The sequence below is a fragment of the Chelonia mydas genome, chromosome 13 (assembly GCF_015237465.2).
Source record: "Chelonia mydas isolate rCheMyd1 chromosome 13, rCheMyd1.pri.v2, whole genome shotgun sequence".
NCBI lineage: Eukaryota > Metazoa > Chordata > Testudines > Cheloniidae > Chelonia > Chelonia mydas.
Window position 1 is genome coordinate 21,735,206 of NC_051253.2, and position 21,489 is coordinate 21,756,694.

Here is a 21,489-nt window from a genome sequence, read left to right on the forward strand (position 1 = left end):
GTGACCTACAGCCACCGCAGTAATTAAAATCAGCTGTTATCCACAGTAGCCTTGTTCTGCTGGTGGAGCCTGACCTTACCAGGAGCGCTTGCACTGACTGAAATGGGGCATTATGGGGCACTGACAGCCACACAGGGCTCACAACTGGAGCTCCCTGCCATCTGCCCCAGGATGACAGCCCCATCTGTGATCTGGGCACAGAGTTCACAGCAGGGAACCTACCAGCCTTTCTTATCAATTTCCAGCTGATGTAAGTGTAGACGCTGTATCACCCTAACTACACCAACATAAGCTGTAAGCCTCTCCTGGAAGTGGAGTGCCTATGTCGGTGTAGTATGGCACTTACATCAATGGGAGCAAGACTTTTGTGCCGACACTGACATAGTTAGGTCGACATAAGCTGCCTTATTTTGACCTAACTCTGTAGTTTAGGCCAAGCCTCAGTTAGGAGTAATTATTTGAATAGGCACCTGCTCTATCTCATCCTATGTCACCATAAGAGAACGCATGTATGCAATTATCTGCCCACATTCAGACTTTGTTACAGTATACCTTTAAAATAGGAAGACATTTCTAATAGCTGGATTCATGCAAATATTTGCCATTATGCAAATGAATAATGGACTGCTCTTTGGTTGAAGGGTGCTAGCAGTTAGCAGCTTGTGTGGCAGGGCACACAACAATATAAGGCATCTTCATTATGAATGGACATTCCATTACAGAATAAACATCTACCCCTTCCCACCGGTAGTGGTAAGTGTGAGCTAATCCTCCCCCACACTATCTTTTTCTAGGAGGATTTCACACAAATCAATCTCCAAAATGAAAGTTGGTGAGAGTTTTCCAGTTTAACAAACTGGAAACCAAAAATCACTCAAATTGTTAAAAAAAAAAAAAAAAAAAAAAAGTTTGGTTTTTCAAACATTTTGCTTTAAAAAGTTTTGAAAGTAAAATTTCAGTTTTTAGTTTCAGGTTTGTTTTTAAAAAGTTAGATCTCTTGGGAAAAAATAGGCATTTTTGGACTAGCTGTACTAAAAAGCAAACATGATAAAACTCAACAGCTGTTAGGAATTTAAATGTTCATGAACATTGTTTTAGCAGCATCCGATGAGTGCTGCTTCCTGAGCAGCACTTGGCTTCCCAGAGCAGATATATCTTCCTCTTACTGTGACATTAGCAGACCCTAAATTTTACAATGTATTTTCAAAGTGTTACTTGTGTATTAACAGCACAGCTTCTGTATTTGGGAATCAGACAGAATGGGAACTGGGCAGCTCAAACCCACACATAGGGAGGGTATACGTTCAAAGCTAAGTTCACAACAAAAAACAAACAAAAAAACCCAACAGAATGTAGCCGTATGTGGGGGAATTGCGCAACATACTGTAAGCAGAACCAGTGAATGCTAGAAAAGGAAAAGATCACTGTGGGCCAGAAATAGAACAGTGTGAAAAGGGGAGGCAAAGTAGCATTTCAGTCACCATTCCTGTATAAATGACAGCCTGAGAAAGTTCTAAAACAGTCAAAGCTAGCCCTAGAATTTTTGAGAGAGAGAAGAACTCAGCCAGACTCCGCTCTAGATCAGAGCGGACCTGGCAATCCAGAGCTGCAACCACACACGGGTCAGAGTCAATCCACCACCCTGATTCAAACCTTTGTCAAAACTGACCCATCAGTCCAGGGCTATAATCAGACTTGGGTCAAAGCCAACCTGTGATCCAGGGATGGAACCAGTTAGCCTGTGCTCCACAGCTGGTCTCAGACTCAGCACTCCAAAGTTAGAATGAGAACTTGTCAGAGGTTGGCAATCCAGACCCACAAAATGCCCATATTTGTACTGATTTGGGTTCTGGATTGCTGGGTCAGTACTAATCTCACAATCCAGAGCTGGAATTGGACCTAGGTCACAGCTGATCTGAAAGGCCAGAAGAGGGATCACACTTATTCCAGAATTGAATGGCCATCCAGACCTAGAGTGAGACCAGGGGCCAGATTTATAAAGGTATTTAGGGGACTAGTAGAATTTAGAAAAAAGCTTAAGGCCAGGTCTACACTTAAAATACGGCCACAGCACAGCTGCACCGGCACAGCGGTAGCGCTTCAGTAAAGATGCTACTACGCCAACAAGGGAGCATCTTCCATTGTTCTAGTTATCTGGGATAGAGCAGGCAGGCCAGCTGTGTGTTCAAACTCCATGCAGTGTTTCACAAAATGTGAAAGTTCCACTTAACAGGACCTTCATTTTCCTTTGAGCCAGCTGAAGGGAAAGTGTTGTTAAACTGTGTTTTGCCAGCCTGGGAGTTTACACAGATGGACCAGTTAGCACAGACCACAGAACAAACACCAGCCACCAACCAGTTTCACACTTCTAAAGAAGGAAAGAAAGGAATGGCTGAGGCAGGCCAAAGCAAACAGGCCTTGGAAAACTCGAACCCGCTGCCTGGATTTTTCAGCTGTTACTATTCTTTTTACATTCAGGCTTTTTTGGAGGTCTCTCTATTCAGCAAAGCAGAGAGAGGGCTTCTGCATTCATACCAGAAGATTTAAGCCTCCTTGAGGAGCACTGTAGTCGGTCCCAACAGCCACAAAACATACATTGTTTGAAATTTTTATAAGTGTGGTTTCACCGAGAGCCACATGTTTAAAAAATAGAGTCTCTTTCCAGCAAATATGTTTTTGAATCATGACTCATTGCAGCACTGGGCTGTGTGTCATTTACCTTTTTCAATCCAGGAGCTAGTCCTATGACCTCAATAAAGCCCAAACAGGCTCTTCATTTCTCCCCCCTTCTCCCAACGCTATCCAGGCAAGATGGGCTGGGCTCCCTTTGGGACCTACCCATCCTGCCCCTTTATTCAATCAGAAGCGTCACTGCTGAGTATCAGACTGAAACCTCTAGAACACTCTGAGCTGCTGTTAGCCCTGAAAGCAAAGGACCAGAACAGAAATCAAAGGCTGGAAGTGGACGCATGAAGGCCACCTTGAATATATATTATTTTATTAAGATAAAGCAGTCATGATTCTCAATTCATACTACCCCAGCCTTGCAATCTTCCCCCTACAAAGAATTTGCTAAGGAATAAGAAACCCTTCTCAGACCCTGTGCGCACAGCTCCCCCCATCTCAACCACCATTAAGGATTTCACAGAGGGATTCCTAAGGGATGGCTAAATCCATTCAGATATGCCCAGTAACTTGGTTTCAAAACACCCACCTTAGTATGCAATCCAATCATCACACGTATTGTCTTCTCAACAAAGAGCCAGATTCTGCTCCCAGTTCCACTGATATAAATGGGAATACAAAACAGTGACTCGCCAGCCAGAAGCTCCCTCATGGCTGGGCCTTATGTAGCAGGATCTCTTCATCTGATACCCACTGATGACAGCCACTCCAGCCCTCCACTTCCTCTCATAGCTTTGTCCTCCAGCCAGGTCACTTTAAAGTCTCGCCCCTTCCAGGGTATAAAAATCAGTGTCTTAACTCTGAACATATCAACACAGCATCTTCCACCCATTCTGGGTTCCTCCACAGTCCTACGGTTCTTCAGCAAATCACGTTCCCAGGGTTCCTAAATGACATCCTCTAGCACAACACAGAAAAAGCCACACAAAACAAACCCAATTAAAGCAACCTCTGCTCACCCAGACTTTGACTTTTAGCCCTGCTCTAGAACACCAACCCTCAGGACCACTCCTCTAGAACCTCGTGTGTTTGTTCACCAGGAGAGACTCGTTCCTCTTCTGCAGCTTTACTCAGCTCCTTTCCCCCAATGAAAGGAGCTTAATCCTCCCCACCCCCAAGTAGCTTTCATTTCCCTCCAGTACGAAGAAGACCCAGCTGGGTCTGATAACAACTGGAGCCTGACACACTCTCCAGGTGCAGCCAGGTGAGTTAATTGCGCTCACAGACTCCTTTTAACCCTTTGTTCACCTATGTGTGGTTTATACCCCATCACATGGAGTAACTCCAGATTCTGCTCCTAGTTACTTGGGTGAAAATCCACAGTAACTCTGAGTTACTCTGGATTCATGTCAGTGTAACTGAGAGCAGAAGCTGGCCCTTAATCTTTTAATTAACACTGGGCACCACCTGCTAGTGGCCTCCATTTTGCTCAAGAGTGGGTTTCTGTACATCAGGGTTTGGTGAAATTATTCTCTATTTTGCTTTAATAACAGCTCAACGTTGGAAGGGCTTTACTACATAAATATGAAGAGTTGAATTATCCATCACTTTGCACTTTGTGAAGTCACTGAATCACAGCTCCTCAAAGGTATTTAAACTCCTAACATCCATAAATTTCAATGGGAGCTAGGAGCCTAAATACCTTTGAGGATGGGGGCCTACCCTGTGCAAAGTTGGTGTAAAACACTACCAAATCAGACTCCCCCACTCACTTACACCAGTGACTGTGTTTTACACATACTTTTCTCTGGTGTGAATGGCCACACAAGGCAATGGAGAATGGGGCCTGAAGGTTCTAATTCATTAGTGACATAAAAAGTGTGGCATGTCAAGTGCAACTTGAACTGATATGGCATTCAAGGGGTATGCAAAATACGTATAATTTACATACTAGGGAGGGGGAAAAGGAGGAACAGAAAAAGTCTGTAACTAGCATTCAAGACAAAGCAGCCCCCCTCTTCCATCTTGCACACTCCTGTTAATTGCTTTTCTGGCTACACGACTTCCTCTCACCTGCTTGCACACCCTCTGAGCATCAAGGACTTGATTCTCTGTTGCCCTGCGCCTTGTGAACTCATATACATCCGTGCAAAGTGAGTGCAACATGAGTGTAAAATGCCACCAAATCAGAATAGCATTATGCATCTCCTCTGCACTGGTGAAAACGACTACCCAAGGGGCAGGGCAAAGGAAAATAATGGTCACATTCTCCACTGGTGTAAACTAGTAGAGCTCCATTGACTGCAGTAGAGCTAAACCAGTTTACACTGACAGAAGTTGGTTCCAAATCAGTGTAGATTCTATTACTTTACCACCTGTGCTACCATTTACATCATGGCTGACTTTGGCCCAGGGATTTCCATGGGAGCTACCTCCACTTAAACTAGGCCTGAGTTTGACATTAAATAGTTGGAATATTTAAAGATTGAACCTGTGAATGGGATATAGAGGGTCCGTAAAGGGAAAAATAACTGACTTTCATTCTTCCCTGTAGTTCTCTGCTGTTATTACCTATGGTGACTAGTCCCTCCCTTTCAAACAACCTTTGCTGACAGCAGCCCACAATGATACATTGCAGGATGCACTAGAGTGCCGAGGAAGCCAGTGCAATATGACGCATTTACTGTACTACAATGTACTGTATCTCAGTACTAATGACGTCTGAGTATTGAACTAGCCTCCACAGGGAGCAACGCTGTAACACCTGCTCTTTGTGGATAACCTAGCCTTCATCCCCCTGCTGCAAAGGGAAAAAAAAGGAAAGGGGAAAAAAAGACCTTTTCAGAGAGGTTGCTGAAGTGGAATGTCACATTAGTGCATGCTTGTTAATGACAGCCCATTACAAGGTTGGCAAAGTGTTCCAAAAGCTGCCCCCAGAACCACAAGTACTGGAACATTTTATGTAGTGTTGAAGTATTCAAGTCTGAAGGTCTACATAATAAAATAAAATACAAACTTTTCATTTATTGATTTTAATAATTGTCTGTTAGTTATTTTGTGTACAATAACAATCCTATATCTGGAATCTACACTTCGTGGTCCAAGGGACTCTGAGATAGTAGTGAGCTGGTGAGAACTAAGGTCCAAATTCTGCCCTTTGTTACACCAGTGAAGCTCTATGTAAATAGTTAATGTTGCATTGGTGCAAACCGAGAGCCAGGTTTGCTACTAAGTATCTACATGAAGGCTGGTTGTGCATAGGAAGCTGGGGTTTTTTTTTACTATATTTATGAGATTGAAATGTGATTGTATGGTCTCCACCAGGGTGCATGCATTTTGCTGGCTGTACTGATATCTGGGAAATCTTTCATTCATGTAACAGGAGGTAAACATACATGTATTTCTCCGTCTCTCATTTCATCTTGCCATTTAGCACTGTAGTTTCAAACGAAAAGATGGTGGTGCTCTTCCAAGATCCTCCCACAAAGTACACTCTACTCACTGGAGATACATAAATGTGGTGCTGCTCTGAACACATGGTGCAGAGGTTCAGCATCTGATCATGCATGCCCCTCGGACTCCAGGGGGCTCTTTGGGGTTGGTTCCTGTCAAGGGATTTTGAATACATCGCCCATGGACAATGCTGGCTGCTTCTTGGGACTGACGTCTATTGATGAAACTCAGGTGGCCTTTTAAACTCTGATATGCTTCTTCTTGCTAGGAATAAAAATTAGTGGTGGTAATCCCTCAAGCACTGCCCACTCCAATGAGCTTTCACAGGCGCTTGTGATCTTCCCTGTCGTTCCTTACATGTTTTGATGAACGGTGAAATAGTTATCAATGGTGATTTTAAATTATCGTCATTGGATAACGAAATTAACACCTCACTGAGATAAATGGGGCATTTCATGCCTCTCAGAGCTACTTTTTCAGGCTCTTTACAAACTCAGGCAGACATCACTGCTTCACTCACACTTGGTTCACATTTTCAAGGTTTTTTTCATGGCCATAAGAGCTGTAGGTTTACTTTGTTTTTGTTTTATGAATGTTTAGATTCTGGGAGACCAGGAAGGCAGCTTGGGAGAGGTACTGCTGCAGGCAGTCCCAATTCAAGTTCTATTCACAGCCAAACAGAGATTTCCAGGACATTCCAACTGAATAGAATTGGAAAGTATGTGACAATGCATCCACTGACTTTGGGTTTCAGTGACTATCGTGATCTATGGTAATCCAGAGAAAATGTTGAGCTTAACTTCAACTTGGTCAATATTTTCCTTAGCAGACGTCAATATCTGCTTATGATTTCACTCTTCAACTGTATCTATGAAGCATTTTGTGGTGCATTTTGTACGAAAAAATATATAAAATAGAGTCATAATATACGGGTCAAATCATGTTGCTGAAAATATAGGCCTCAAGTGCCTTTTTAGCTCAGACATTTTTCTTAGCTGTTTTTCCCATTGCTAGCCTTTCTTGTTTTTATAAATATAGCATTTAGTTTTTGCTCTGTACTTACAATCACCTACTGAAATATAAACATTTAGTAACTTTTCTAAGCTGTATGCAGCACTGTCTATAAGATTTTTTTCTCTCTGGGGATGTAATAAATGCATTAAAATGTCGCTGTGACTTTGATTCTATATGTGTGAAGTTAAGAGTGTAATTTTCCTGTGTAGTTTAAAGCCATTTACAAATGATCCCTATTCATAGTATAGAGAATGCTCACTTCTCAATGCACTCACCTAATTCCCACTAGAATTAATTAACTTTAACTCTGGTTGCTCATATGACAACAGTGTCCCCAGAATGGGCAAAAGTTTCAAAAGGGTGATTTCCCTTTTGCGGTTGTAATTTGTGCTTCTGCACCCACGTTTGAATTGTGGGTGCAAATGCAAATTATTATACATGTCACTAGCAGAATGCAAGTCCAAATCAAGTAGTCAGAGGCACAAATACATTAATTTGCAAGTGCATAGCATTCTGTGGATGCAAGTATAGGTGCAAATTGCACCTGCAAAATGGTAGGCCAGGTCTCAAACATTTAAGTCAATGATTCTGCAAATTGCCTTCAACAAAGGTTAAGGTCTGTCTCAGCTCTTTCTCAACATACACCAGGAACCAGCTAAGATGAAATGTTCACAAATGTCACAAATATTCACTGGATTTCATGTTGATGGCTGTGACGGGAGTGTATACCACATCCTGGATTTAACAGGAGCTCAGTGCTCAATTAGGGCACCTGGTTCCATCTGGAAGGTAGGCCTTGCCCAATTAAAGATGAATCCTAGCTGTGGGAGAAGCAAAGTGGTTAGAGGTAGTCAAGAGTAAAAGGATGACTACAGAGAGAAAGGGAATTCTGTAATTCTTCTCTATATAATAAAGAGGCCCCTAGGCCAGGGAAGGTTCCAGAGCAATAGAGGGAGGAGAAAGCCCTCAGATGAGCTAGACTTGCGTGCTCCTTGGAGTTGAGAACTTTGGCAAGCGATTAGGAGAAAGATGGAGACCCTAGCAGGGTGGATTCTGCTTCAGGATTGAGCCCTGCCACAAGGGTTGGGATCAAACCACCCTGAAGGTGCTTGAAGGGGGAACCAGAATAAAGGGGAAAGTTAAGAGGGGTGAAAGCTTGAGCCTGGGGAGTGATAAAGGGGTTTGTTTGTGTTTTCATTTTGGATTTGTTTGGAGGAGTCCAAAGGAACCTTGTGAGCCCCTGCCCTAAAAGAAGGATGAATTGTGCAAGGCCATGGAGCCTGGAAAGATAAAGAATTTGTGAAGCCCTGAGGTGAGGGGCTAAAGATCACTGAGTTCAGAGTTTGAGGCTGAGAAGCTGACACAAGGTCTTAGAATTGTTTGCTGGATTTTCTGTTACCCCAGCAGGGGGTGGGACTAAATGAGCCCAGGCTGTAGGGCTGAGTCATGACAAGAGGAAGAACACTGCAGGGCTGGAGTGATTGTCACTAAGGGGCATTGGAGGAGAAGAGACTTCTATACCATGACCAACCAGAGGTGCATCCACTCTTCTGTAATGGCATTATTCTTTGCTTGGATGTCTTTCCATAGACTCCTGTTCTCCTCTCTAAGGAATTCCCTTGGAATGAGGTGTATTGTCTCTATGAGGCCTCTTATGTAAATGGGGTGATATGTGGTCTCCCCCTCTTCTCTACAGGCCTATCCAGTGATACTTGCAGCCATCCATTTTGTTCATGTGCAGGTTAGACAAGCAGTCTCCCAGTTTGTGCACAAGCAAATCCTGTGCAAGCACAGAACAGGCTTGTGTATCTGGACACTTAACTAGGTGCCTAAGTGGGAACTGAGCTCTTTTGAAAATCTGGGCCTATGGGAGATTGTTGTGATTCTTTATTGTATTGCAGTTCTGTACAATGAAATGTTCTTTCAGCAGCCTTAACTTTTTAAATGCAATGCTTTAAACACATAATGTAACCTACCAGATCTCACAGGCTAAGCGGAGTTAGGGGCCTCCTGTCTAAATACTGACCAGGTCTAAGGAAACGCAAGATCCTGTAGGAGGTAGGGGTGTGCATAAGAGGGGGAGGTTGTGATGGGGGCACAAACTCCTCTGGCTGTGGCAGGCAAACAGAACATGCCCCTCCAAAAGTGGTGGAATTTAAATTCCTGTGCATTCCCCTGGTAGGAGAGGAGGCTAGTCATTCAGTAGAAAGTGATCTTCCCAAGGCATCAACAAAGTCTTGTATTAAAGTGGGGCCTGACCACTGTGAATGAGGCATAAAACCATGGACCTAGGTCCTTGTGCCATGAGCTCTTTAATTACTATTTTGTATAAGAATTAGAGGCATTTGCTCCAATATCCTAGCCAGATTCCATTGTGGCTAATTCATCAATTTCTAAGGCTAGAAGGGGCGACAGTGGTCATCTAGTCTGACCTGTGTAACACAGGCCATGAAACTTCCCTGAATTAATTCTGGTTTGAACTAGAGCCAATTTTTTTTTAAAAAAAAGAAATCCAGTCTTCATTGTATGTATTGTCTTTTTTTAAAATCTCTCTGTAGTTTGAAGCTGAACATAAAATTTTGTTACACGTTGTGTCCTAAAGTACTGTGCAATGCTGGGTGTGTTAGCTACCATGTTTCAGCCCAGGGGTGGCTGCACTTCAGTGCTGGGTAAAGCATTTCCTTTATATGGACTGGAAAGCTCTTTGGGATAGTCTTGGAATACAAATTATTATTGCATTTAATTTTTGAAACTCCACTGGAAAAGTTAAGCCCTTAAAGAAATCCGTGCACTTACTACATTCAGCATTTTCCCTTGTAAGAAATGACTGGTGAGTTTGTGCTTTTAATTATTATCATTCTCCCTTGAAATTATAGGCAAAGCACTCAGTGATATTTGAAACATAAATTACTGGCCTGAAGCCTCATGCTACTGTTTCTCCATATCCCTGCCAGGGCTGCAAATCAATTTTCTGCATTTCTTTCAGATTTTCTGAGCAAAATTGTGGAAAATAGCTGTTGGCACATGGCATTTTTCCACAATGGTTAGTTATTGAGTTGTGCAGTAATGTGCTGCCATCGCGAAGCCAATCCAGTTAAAAATGCCAACCTCAGAAGGATCAGAACATTTTCTCAATCTGGATTTCATAACGTTTCCACAGGAAGAACAAAACAATCGGCTTGGGTTTTGCCTGTGGCCCTGTGTCATAGTAAAAAAGATAAAATAAAATTTAATTTCATTGCCCCTTAGTTTTCTTCTCCTCTTGGTTCTCCCCATTACGCCCCTTCCACCCTGTGTGGTTTCTTTCTTTCCCCTTAGGCTCCTGCTATGGCTTCCTCTGACTGCAGAAGATTTCAGGAGGGTTTTGTTTTGATCTATTTAGTCATTCTTTGGTATTTTTAATGGGAGACCTCAAACTTCATCTAGATGCTGTAGGGAGTAGCACTGATCACTGAATCAACTCCCCAGCATGGTGCTGTGACATTGGCGGTACCATCTTCTGAAGGAATGTGGTTCAAAAGAAGCTCCTGACCACTGGCAATTATAAACCTTTAGGATGCTGCCCAGTCCCGAGGAGCTTTACGCCTTCAAGGCTAGCCAATTTCCCAGGCCTTTGTGGCTACAGGTAAGATACTGTGCTGAGAAAAAGAGAAGGTGTTTACCCAGTGGAACAGGGATGGGTCTAGGACTCATAAAGGGAGCTACTGTAGTCCACCCCTATCTTTTGTAGAAGGAGCAGGAGGCAGCTGGACCTCAGCAGTGTGCCCACCAGAGCCATGGAACCAGGAAGTGGCTCCAGACTGAATAAGGAGTACTTAGTAAGAGGCAACACAGGCTTTCTGTCTGTGCAGGAAGTGGGTTACATTCAGTACTTGTGGGGGAAGTTCTAGGCAGGGCTTGAGTTCCCCTGCTGGGAGGGAATGGGAACCAGGTCCAGGTGGAACAAATAGATAAGAGCTGAGTTTCCTCCACTTAGAACCCTAATGATGAGACAACTTCATTTGTGGAGTTCTAAGGATTAAAGATGCCCTGGGACTCTGTATTGCAAGAGAATTGTTGTTAATCCTGGTGGCCAAATTCTAGAGCTGGTCAAATAAAGAGAGAAAGCTGATTTGAATTTGATTCAGTTAAAGCTTGAGGAACAAGGTCATAGCTCAGATTCTTACCTGCTGAAAAAAATGGTTCTTCCAAAACCTCTGGAGAAAGTCGGCATCTGGGTTTTTGATTATATGCTCTACTGCAAGAGAGTGATGTAATGTCAGACATGATAAAACAAGGGAACTGATCTTGAATTGGAGTTAATGGACGCTAACTACTTTAATCCAAGTTTGGGCACTTCAGATTTATCCAGCCATAATTTTAGGAGCAAATATTTTTGAGGTTGGAATAGTTTGAGTGACATAGGCTGTCGGCTGGTTTAGTCTGAATCTTATTTTGCCATGGCAGAAGGAAATGCTGCCACGTGGTTGTAAAAGTCATTTTAAAAGGGAAAACCAAGTTAACCTCTAGGTCCTTTGGCTAGTGTAAAGTAATGAATTGCTATCTTCGTTAACAGAGAGGATGCCAAATAAGCTACATGAGTCAAAACAGGCATAGAGACAATCTGGCAGCTCTTAATGAGTCAAACAGGACCTGATTTGTAATGTGAAGTTATTGATAATCCCTGAGTTTATATAACAGTGATTCTAGACTAAGGAGCAAAAAAACATTCTCATCCCACCCCTTCCCTGAAAACTGTTAGATGACAAACTCCTCTGAACAGATGGCCTGGGTTAAGCATCTGCAATCTGAAAAGGTGACATTGTCAGAGGTAAGGCTTTTCGTCTGCTCCTGTAGCAAGACACGTAGGGCAGATGCTGATTTTTCAGTTAACAGGTTTAAGGATCACTAGGAATGTTGTGGTACTTGATCAAAGTAATTCATCTCAAGAGAATCCGAGTTCGAAGACAATTTAAAAAAATAATTCTCGAAGATGTTGCTGCAGCTTGAGGAACATGCTGCTTCTTTTTCACACTAAATTCCTTCCCTGAATCGGAAATTCAATACGTTGGGTAGGAGAACCATTGTCAATAAAATAAACATTGAAGCGTAGGTCTGGTCTAAATGTAACTTTAGTACCGGTGTAACTATCACTTAGGGGTGTTTTTACCCATGTAGTTATACCAGTACAACTCTTAGTACTACTACTCTACAAAGTTTTGTTGACATAGCTATGAGGGTCGGGGTGTGTGTGCATGGGGTAGGGGAAACACAACCAGCCACCACAGCTGTGCTAGCAAATCCCCCAGTGTAGACACGGCTATGCTGACAGAGGGCTTCTGTCAAGTTAGCTAATGAAGTGTGGGGAGGTGCTGTTACTATGCGAGCAGAGAAATTTCCTTCCATTGGCATACGTTGTGTCTATATTAAGGGATCTGCTGGTATAATCCTACAAGTGCTTTGCTGATGGTGTAGACAAGACCTTAGTGTGGATGCAGTTATACCAGTGTATAGGTATTCCCTTTTCCATACAGGAATAAGCTATTCTGATATAAGCACCCTTACACCATTACAACTGCATGCATACTAGGGGCGGGGAGGAGGGTTGTACCACTATAGCAGCACACAGTATAACTAAAGCCGTGCAGATTTCTGGGTGTAGACAAGCCCTTGTAAGTGAGAAAAGGGAAAGGTCTATTGTGTCACCCACACCACCTCCTGCTAATGCAGGATTGTTCCCGACCCTGGGCCAGGAACTCAGCAGCTGTAAACAAGCTCATTTTCATTGGTTTCATTGTTACCAGCCGAGGATCTTGACCAATATGTCTCTTAGCATGTTGCCCGTTCTAGTTTTAAGTGTCCCAGTTCCACTTTTCTAACATCAGATTTTTCTGCCTGAGATTCAGGCATGCAGGGGATGAATCCACAGACCCTCGTGACTACCTACAAATTCTTAGAACTCTTGGTGACACAACAGCCATAGCTTCCAGAAATGCAAAGACTGTGGACTCTGAAACTATGAAAGTGGATTAAGCTAAACTGAATTAAGGCCACTTTTTGTGAATGTGCGTCTACACAGGAGGTTCATGCAGTTTAACTATTCCACTTCAAACTCACACTTTTCTAGTTCATTTGGATTATGTTTCCTGAGTGTCCCCATGTAAACTAACAGAATAGATTTGAAGGAGCTGGAGAGATGGGTCCTGTCCAGGAAGGCTGTAAAAGAGACATTCTTGAACCCAGGAAACCTGATCTTGTCCGAATTCATGCAAAGTTGGGAAATCTTTATTTTTAAATTCAGAGACCAACAGACATGTATGTGAAGCATGCATTTTCCCAAATGGCAAAGGAACTGGACAATGGGAAAGAGCAGAGGGAGGGGTTAGCCTAAAGGAAAAGGCATTGAGGCTGTTAGAGTAAAATGGGTGCCATTAAAGAACTAATGCTATTGATAAATATCCCAGTTTTAATTGGAGACACATGGAAACTGATAACAGGCTTGTATAAATGGACATTTAGATCATTATTGTTCATTAAGATGGTACCATCAGAAAAGTGCACACTGTGAACATCAGAGGCTAGACTAGGACTCTGGTGAGTAATATTTGCAGAAGCCAGAGACCAGCCGTGAAACGGGCAGGGGAAATGTCACAGTTGAAGATGGCTGCAGTGAAATGTGAAGGTGAAAATGTCAACACCTGTGCATGGTGCAGGCATTGGACTGCTCCAAGGGCGCACACAAGTGTAAGCGTGTTCAGGTGTTTGTGATGGCAAAGTTCAGGTATCCATTTGAGCATGCATGTATGAGTGAAGCCAGGCATTAGAAAGTGATCATTTAAAGAGTCTGCAACAATACCTTACATTGACAAGGTCTGCGATTCTGTTTACCCTAATGTACATTCCAGGCACCCTTTTTTTTTTTTTTTTTTTTTTTTTTTTTTTTTTTTAATTGTGTACTGCTTAATGAGCGCCAACTTCCGTGCCTTCACAGGAAGGGGCAGGGTGTGTCACTTTAATAATTTTGCCTCCTTCCATAACACTCCTGATTTATTTATTTTATTTTTTTTTTTGCTAAGTGATTCCTAGAAAGCATGGTGTTGAGCCAAAAATGCAGCTCAACTGGTGTCCTGTTGCATTGGCAAGAACAGTGATTGCATATCATATCGCTGAGCCTCCGCAGCCCTTAGTGCTGCAACAGAGTACAGGAGGAATTTATCTTCTTGGAAAAACTGGTACGCTCCCTACAGCTATAGGAAAGAACAATGAGGAAGATGATCAAGTGTTATAACTACACAATGCACAGTGTGTCCCCTTCATTTCAATATGTCTCCCTCACAATTAGACATGTAGGTAATTATTGCAGAAGGGACCATGCCACAAACTTCAGATCTCGATCTAACACATGCAGGGCTCCAGGGAATTGGTTTGGCCCACTAACAAGGAAGGGTTTGCTTGCAGAATTTGGGTCCTGATGTGGGTTCAGATTTCAAACACTCCAAAAGCTTTGAGGCATCTTGACTGAGTAGCCTGGTTCAGGCCTGTTTCTAGGGATGGGTGAAACTGACTTTTGTGCAGTAGACCTGTGTAGCACTGATGCCACGCCACCCTTTAAGCCGTTGGACGAGATAGTACATACGCTTTGTGCTGTCTCCCTTCACAGTGGGGCATAGCTGGTAACCCAGGGGAAAAATTGTATTTGCCTCTTCTACAAATATTTAAACAACTTCTGGTCTTGTCTCCAAATCTATCTTTATTCCCCACAAAAGTGAAGACAAGGCATTTTCGTTTTGAGATAAATAGCCATTTTCACAGGGAAAGTGGTACTATTTTAGCTGGTGTGAAAATTTGCTCTTTATTCCAAGATGGAAGTTCATCACTTTTTGGCAGAGAATTTTTTTTTCCTGGTGAGGAATTGAACCCCTGACCAAATTCACAAAGCTCCTAGTTCCCACAATCCAACTCTAAGACCGTCTCAACTGCAAAATGGCTGTGATCGTCTGTGGTATTTGAACTGTTCCTCTTGCTGGGGTAGAATATAATAGGATGCAGGACTGGACTGCCCCCTAAGAAGGGAGGCATCAAATTGACTATCCTGGGTCCAGAATTCAAAAGGCTCCCAGTATTTTGGATGACCCCTTCTCAGCACAAGTGTGTGCTGGGATAACCTTTCTCCTGTGGGCCGCTGCTACCTACCACTTCATGTTAGCTATTTCTCTCAACTTCTGGAGCTCCCCCTACTAATCTGAGTGGTGCAATGGGGTCCAGTTTTAAATTTGGCAATGAGATCTAGCATGATCAGGGTTGGACACCAGACCTTAGTGTGTGTCTGTGTAGAAAATAAATGACTGGTCATAGGGAGGGAGTGATATTAGATCCCAATAATATGTTACATAGAGTGCTTCAAGACCCAGGCCCTGCTGTCACCATTTCACTTTGCTCCTCCTTCTGCAGCACAAACACCCCCACACACCTGCAGTGTCACCTTTTATACAGTACAACAGTGATGGGGAATCAGGGCCACTGCATTGCACCAAAGTGAGAGGCTGAAATAGTTCAAATGAAAGTGTGTGGCAACAGAATGAGAAAAGTTACTGCTCTGATCCATTGTCAAGAGGTGAAAAGCTCAATTCAGGTAGCAGAGGAGGAGCAGGAATAATATGCTGGGGTGGGGGGAGAAGTTGTGGGGAGTATGTGTCTGCAGGCAACTTCTCTTGCTCCCTTTGTGTTTCAAAGGAACACTGTCAAGTGGCTTGGGTTCAAAATTAGTTTTGTCTGATCACACAGATCCCCCCACATCCAAGGGCAAGAATAGCTGCTAGGAGACCCATATAATTGTTTCATACCCTGTCCTTGCACGAAGGCGTTGATTCCTACCTGCTTACCTCCAGATAGTTCTCATACAAAGTCCATTTACTCTGAATTTCCTCCTATCAGAAAATATGTAGACTTCAAAACTACAAATATACTTCCCTTAGTAAACAACATATTTGAAAACCAGATCACCCTTTATTTATCTTCCATTGAGAGCATAAACCAGTCACTTGCTGTTGGGAGTTGAGGAGAAACTTTCCTTACCTTTCTTATCCCATCTCTGACAAGTGTACTGGAAAAGATGGGCCTCTGGTCTGACAATTTCTAAGTCCCTTTGAGAACTCTTGCGTTACAAGATGGGTGAGCAGGAACATGCTCTGGGTTCTTCTGGCCAAGATTCAGTAGGCATAGGTAGTAACGTATGATAAACCAACTACACAACGTGGAAAAATGAAGCTAACCTAGATTAGATTGTGTGTGCATATATAAACTGCATGGATTTAATGTATCAGTAAACCCCATGCAGATGGGTGTGACCTACAGATTTAGAATTGCTTCACACAGTGTATGTAAATTGTACTTAATCTGTCAGTTTTCACTGTTAATGTAACTGTGTGTAAATCTGTCACTTGCACAAGGTTACTTAGTTTTCCTGGCCGAGAATGCAGTCATTTACACTGCTGTGGAGATCACATGTGCCCTTATCTGTGCTTTTGAAACATTGATGCATCCAAGGTGTGTGTGTGTGTGTGTGTGTATGTGTGTAAACTGGGGAATTGGATCTCATTTCCAGGGCCTCTAGCTTACAAATATCAATTTCGCTTGTTCCGCAGTGACACCTTCTGTGCATTCTTCGTGCTTATCTGTATGTAGAATCTTAGCTGTTTAGCTGCCATAGAGTGGCGTTCCCTTCTGCTGCTCTACACCAGTCACTATTGAGACCACATCTTCAAACAGACACCTGCAACTGTCTGCATTTACACATGCAGTTACTGTGATTGCTTGTGCCTAGTGGGTTTGTGTATGCAAATAGTTATACAATTAATATTAGAGCCCAACAGTATATGTCTAATCACCCCATATGCAAAAGCTTGGTGGTAATGTTGCCTGCAAAATTACATGTCTTTTGGTGTTGTCAATGAAAGTCCCAGGTTTTCCAGGTAGGGTGGAACAGGAGAAGTGTGCAGGCTGCTGCTGCCAGTTCTTTTGATAAAGGCACTTCAGTCACCAGGGAAATAGCTTTTATGAAAGAAATGAATAGTAAATATAAACTCTCATGGGGGGGCTGGCCCCTTTTAAGGGAAGTCAGAGACAAGTCTACCTGTGTTGAGCTTCATTAAAGAGAATGAGCCCATCTCAGCCTCCCTGGAAGTAATTAACTGCCTAGGTGGCAGGTTGGTAGCTAATTGGCTAATGAGCACTTGACTTAGATAACAAGTCAGCCCTCACCAAAATCTATAACATCTTCTAAGTACCTCTAAGATACGGATGCTATATGGATAGTTTGATCCTAGCCCATAGTGGGCAAGGTTCACTGGTAAGCTCCAGCTACTTTTGTGGCACACCATAAACCTGATCAGCCAGTTAAATTAGACCAGGCTGACAATGGTCTTTCATTGTCAAAATGTTGCCTAGGAGGTAGAGTGCAACTGTAAATCTAGCCTAGTTAGGAGAAACTCTTTCTAAAACTAAAAAAAAGATTAATTCTAAGGAGGAGCCACTCCCGATCTGTCCCAGACAACTCTCCCTTGGTGGCTGCCTCCACCCCTGGGGCCAGGAACTGGTTCCCCATCTGCCCCCCCAGAATTCTCCCCTGCTGTCTTCCATTTGGACCCCCTCCCCCTGGAGTCATTCAGCTCAAACACAACTGCACTCTGGCATCCCCCCATGCTCCAAACCCTCCGCACTTCCAGCTCATGCCACCCAGCCTGGCCTTGGCATGCCACACCCTAGCCAATCCCAGCCTGTACACCCCACCTGGTCCCCCTACTCTGCCCCCTGCAGCCCTCCACATCTTTCTGGGTGAGCATTTTCCTGTTGAAGCGACAGCCACCATGCGAGTCTGGGGGTGGCCAAGACCAGGGCTGGGAGTTGTCTTGGCAGTAGGGGCCAAGACTGCAACAGCAGGTGTGGGTTGGGCACGGCTAAGAGCAGCCCTCGCTGGGGGCAGGGAGTGGCTAGGGAGGAGGTGGGAGCGATTCCCTGAGCAACCCGGTTAGCAAAGGGCTGCGTCCTGCTCCTCAGAGCCTTGTCTGCCTATAGGTAGGCTGTGGTGTAACTACAATGGTACTTAAGGAAGAGCAGCCCTGGTTGGTTGGGCCCCCATAACCTTGTAGGCCCATTGTAGCTATGCTCCTGGAAGGAGTTGCTCTATGAAAGGGGCCTGAAGGCCGCTGAAGATGGGAAGTGACCCAGGGAAACAGCAGCAAGTCTGAGTGAGCAGATCTTATCTGCTTAATACAGGGTCTGTGGGCTGGAATCCAGAACAGAGGGATTGTCTGGCTTCTCCTACTGACACCTTCCCTGAAGAAGGGGATGTAAAAGCCCCCCGATGTGACAGGAGACAAGGACTATCAATCACAGGCTGGGCAGAAGGCCAGAGATACAGTCATTAGACTTTGTTTTATTGGACACATTATTACCTCAGAAGCGATGGGACTAAGTGACCAGGCTGGAGGTCTCAGTCATGGAAAGGGGCAAGCCACCCTAGGCTTGGATGGTGGTTAACAGGGGAGCCAGAGTTGAAGAGGCTGCTACACCAGCTCAGCCCCAAGGGGGCACAATGGAGAAGTGACACAATCATGTATTTGTTCAGGGAAGTGTCCTCCATTTCTGAGGATGGAGGCTACTCAGAGCCTAAAGCTCTCGCAAAGACATACTAAGACATACCACATTTTCAGGCAAGCGTGTGGATAAGTGACTCTCTAGCAAGTGTGCCAGTCAGGGGGGCATGAATGCATACCTCTGTGCATGTGTCCATCCCCAGCTGCAGGAGATTTGTGCACCTACATAACAGGGGCACATACAAAAGTGTTTGCTCATTTAATGCACACCTGAAGGGGCTACTTCCAGCTGAACCTAGTTTGTTACAGTTGCTAGCTGAGCCAGAATAACACTTCCACTTCGCTTATTCTGTCCATATGCCACAGAGGCCTAGGTGCAGGGTCTCGGCAAATATATCATCTATACATGCCCAGCTATAAAACAGCGTGTGGGTGGACTGTCTGTGCTTTCAGAACTCCAGCCTGTAGAAAGATATGGCAGCTACTGTGCTTGTGGTGATGTATGTGTGTGGGTGGTTCAAGGTGTGGATCAATGTCTCCCTTCCAGTTAAAACATGCTGATCATGATGTCACATTGAGGAATCCCAGCTTGTAAAATGACTGGCAGATGAGTACTAGAGCAAAAGACAACAGCGTAGTTTGTGCATGTAAAATTTTAATGCTGGCCTTACAGTTCAGTGGTCTGAAGTCCTGGGCTTGCCCACAGAAAAAGGGACTCCATGCAACTCTGCTAACATTAGTCAACCTTGTTCAAGAGGGACCAACTTTAGGGGAAAGAGCCTTTTACTCTGTATTCCCATTTAAATCCTGGGTCTTCTGCTGACACTGCCAATGAGTATCCAAAATGCCAGTTGTTTGATGAGGCCATGTATCCACTAGAACCTGGACTGACACTACCAACTTACTTCTATACTGCCCTGTGGCCACTGGAGAGATGTCAGACAGAAACAACTGTAGGTCCCTATAAGTCTAAACCAGTTTCATATTGGCAGTTCATTTATTGTTATTACCACTCAAAAACTAGACTTCAAAGTTCTGGCACAGAAAATATTTCAACTTAAAAAAACAAAACAACAACAAAAAAACACCCCCAAACCCCAACCTTGTGAATATATGCGTTTCTCATAGGAATGCTGGCATCATTTTACTTTAACTGTGAACTGAAACACACATGCATAGTATACCCTGTACTGACAGTCTGCCCAGCCAGTAATATCTGCACATAGGGTTAGATATTAACCCTTGCTCTTGTTTGTTTATGATGGATGAGAGGCCTGGAGCTGTGTAAAGGGGCACTAAGGACCAAGTCCACCAAGGGACTTAGGTTCCTAAACTCCAACTAAGTCCCAGTCCTCTTGGCGCTTGTTTCTACCTCGAAGCATGCACACAGATTCCTCCCTCTAGGTGTCCGAATGCCTATCTCACGCCAAAGCTCCAGTGTGATCCTCTCCCTGGGAAAAGACAGGCATTCCTCTGCTTCTCTGGCCTGCAGGACTCGATCCAGTAGGCATATAACTCCACTCAAATAGCCAGAGGAAGCAGACTGCCTTACATCCTTTAGCCAGTGGTAAGGTCACTTACTTGGGATGTGGGAGACCCTGGTTCAGTTCATCCCTCCACCTCTCAGGTGAGTACCCTAACCACTGGGCTCTGGGATGTTCTGATGTAGTGCGCTCTCTCTCTCTGACTTGTGGAAATTATTCCATTTAATTAAATAGCTTAATAATTAAATATTGGGCCAAAAACAGTGAGATTCACTCTCTAGTCCAATGGCTAGGGCACGTACCTGAGGTGTGGCAGCTCCCTGTTCATATCCCTTCTAATCAATCAGCGGGGGGGAATTGAACTGGTGTCTCCCACCTCCCAGGACTGCCCTACCCACGGGCTAACGGTCATGAGATGCAGTTTCTGCAGCCTCCTTCACCCCTTTTCTCTGGCCATTTTGTATGGTGTTAACTCTTTCTCGCAAGAAATGGCTTAGTCACCTGCCTCCAGCAGAGGGTTCTCAGCTGTGGAATGTAAGCAGAGACGGGCACCTCCCTGCAGGCTGCAGTTACGTGCTGAACACCATGGACACACACCCCTGTCATCAGCCTCTCCCATTGGCTAGCTTAGGTGGCTTCCCACCTAGCATGCTGTTTTTTGTGGATTCCATTCTAAGGTGCCCGCCCCCATTCATTGTATAGGGAGCGTAGGGGTCTGGCTCAGGCTTTGTGAATTCCATTGTTGCTCCGGTGGCTTTCTGGGTTCCTAAAAGTTAGGTGTTGCGACACCTAAGCCCCTTTGTGGATCCAGGCCTAAAAGCCCTGTATCCAACTGGAGGAGGATTCCTTCAGTGCAGGACCTGAGGAAAGCAACCACGAGTCTTCCTTTGAAATATGTCATTGAAAGTCACGGTGTAAAGGGTGTGCTGGGTTGGGGCTTGGTGCAGGAGGGGCATGTCAGGCTAAGGCCATAGTCTGCAGCGCTGTGAAGATTCTGGGCAGCTCAGCAGCCCATAGGCAGCCATGGAAAGGCTGCTATAATTAGATAGACAGATCTGGGGGCCTATGTTACTAAAGGGAGACAGAGCAGCCCTAGATTGGGTGAGTGCACAAGTGGCTTAAAGGCACCTTAGCCCAGCTCCCCTAGGTTGTGAGTTCTGTGCTCCACCTCTGAGACAGTATAGAATCTCCCCTGTTGTATTCTACAGTGATTGACTCTAGCTGAGGATCTTTAGAGATTCTATGGGCCAGAAGTTAATCAGGGTGTGTGTGTGTGTGTATATATATATAATGTGTATGTATATAAGCAGTAAATGATCATTCTGATTTAGACCGTGATA

General features: G+C 44.1%; 1 long non-coding RNA gene across 1 annotated transcript; it reads left to right on the forward strand.

The window, feature by feature from the left end:
• Window positions 1-7,948: 7,948 nt before the first annotated feature.
• LOC122462681 lies at window positions 7,949-15,635 on the forward strand. Its single transcript, XR_006285394.1, has 3 exons — window positions 7,949-8,174; window positions 11,782-11,902; window positions 14,148-15,635. It is a non-coding gene; the product is annotated as an uncharacterized LOC122462681 (long non-coding RNA).
• The last annotated feature ends 5,854 nt before the right edge of the window (window positions 15,636-21,489 follow it).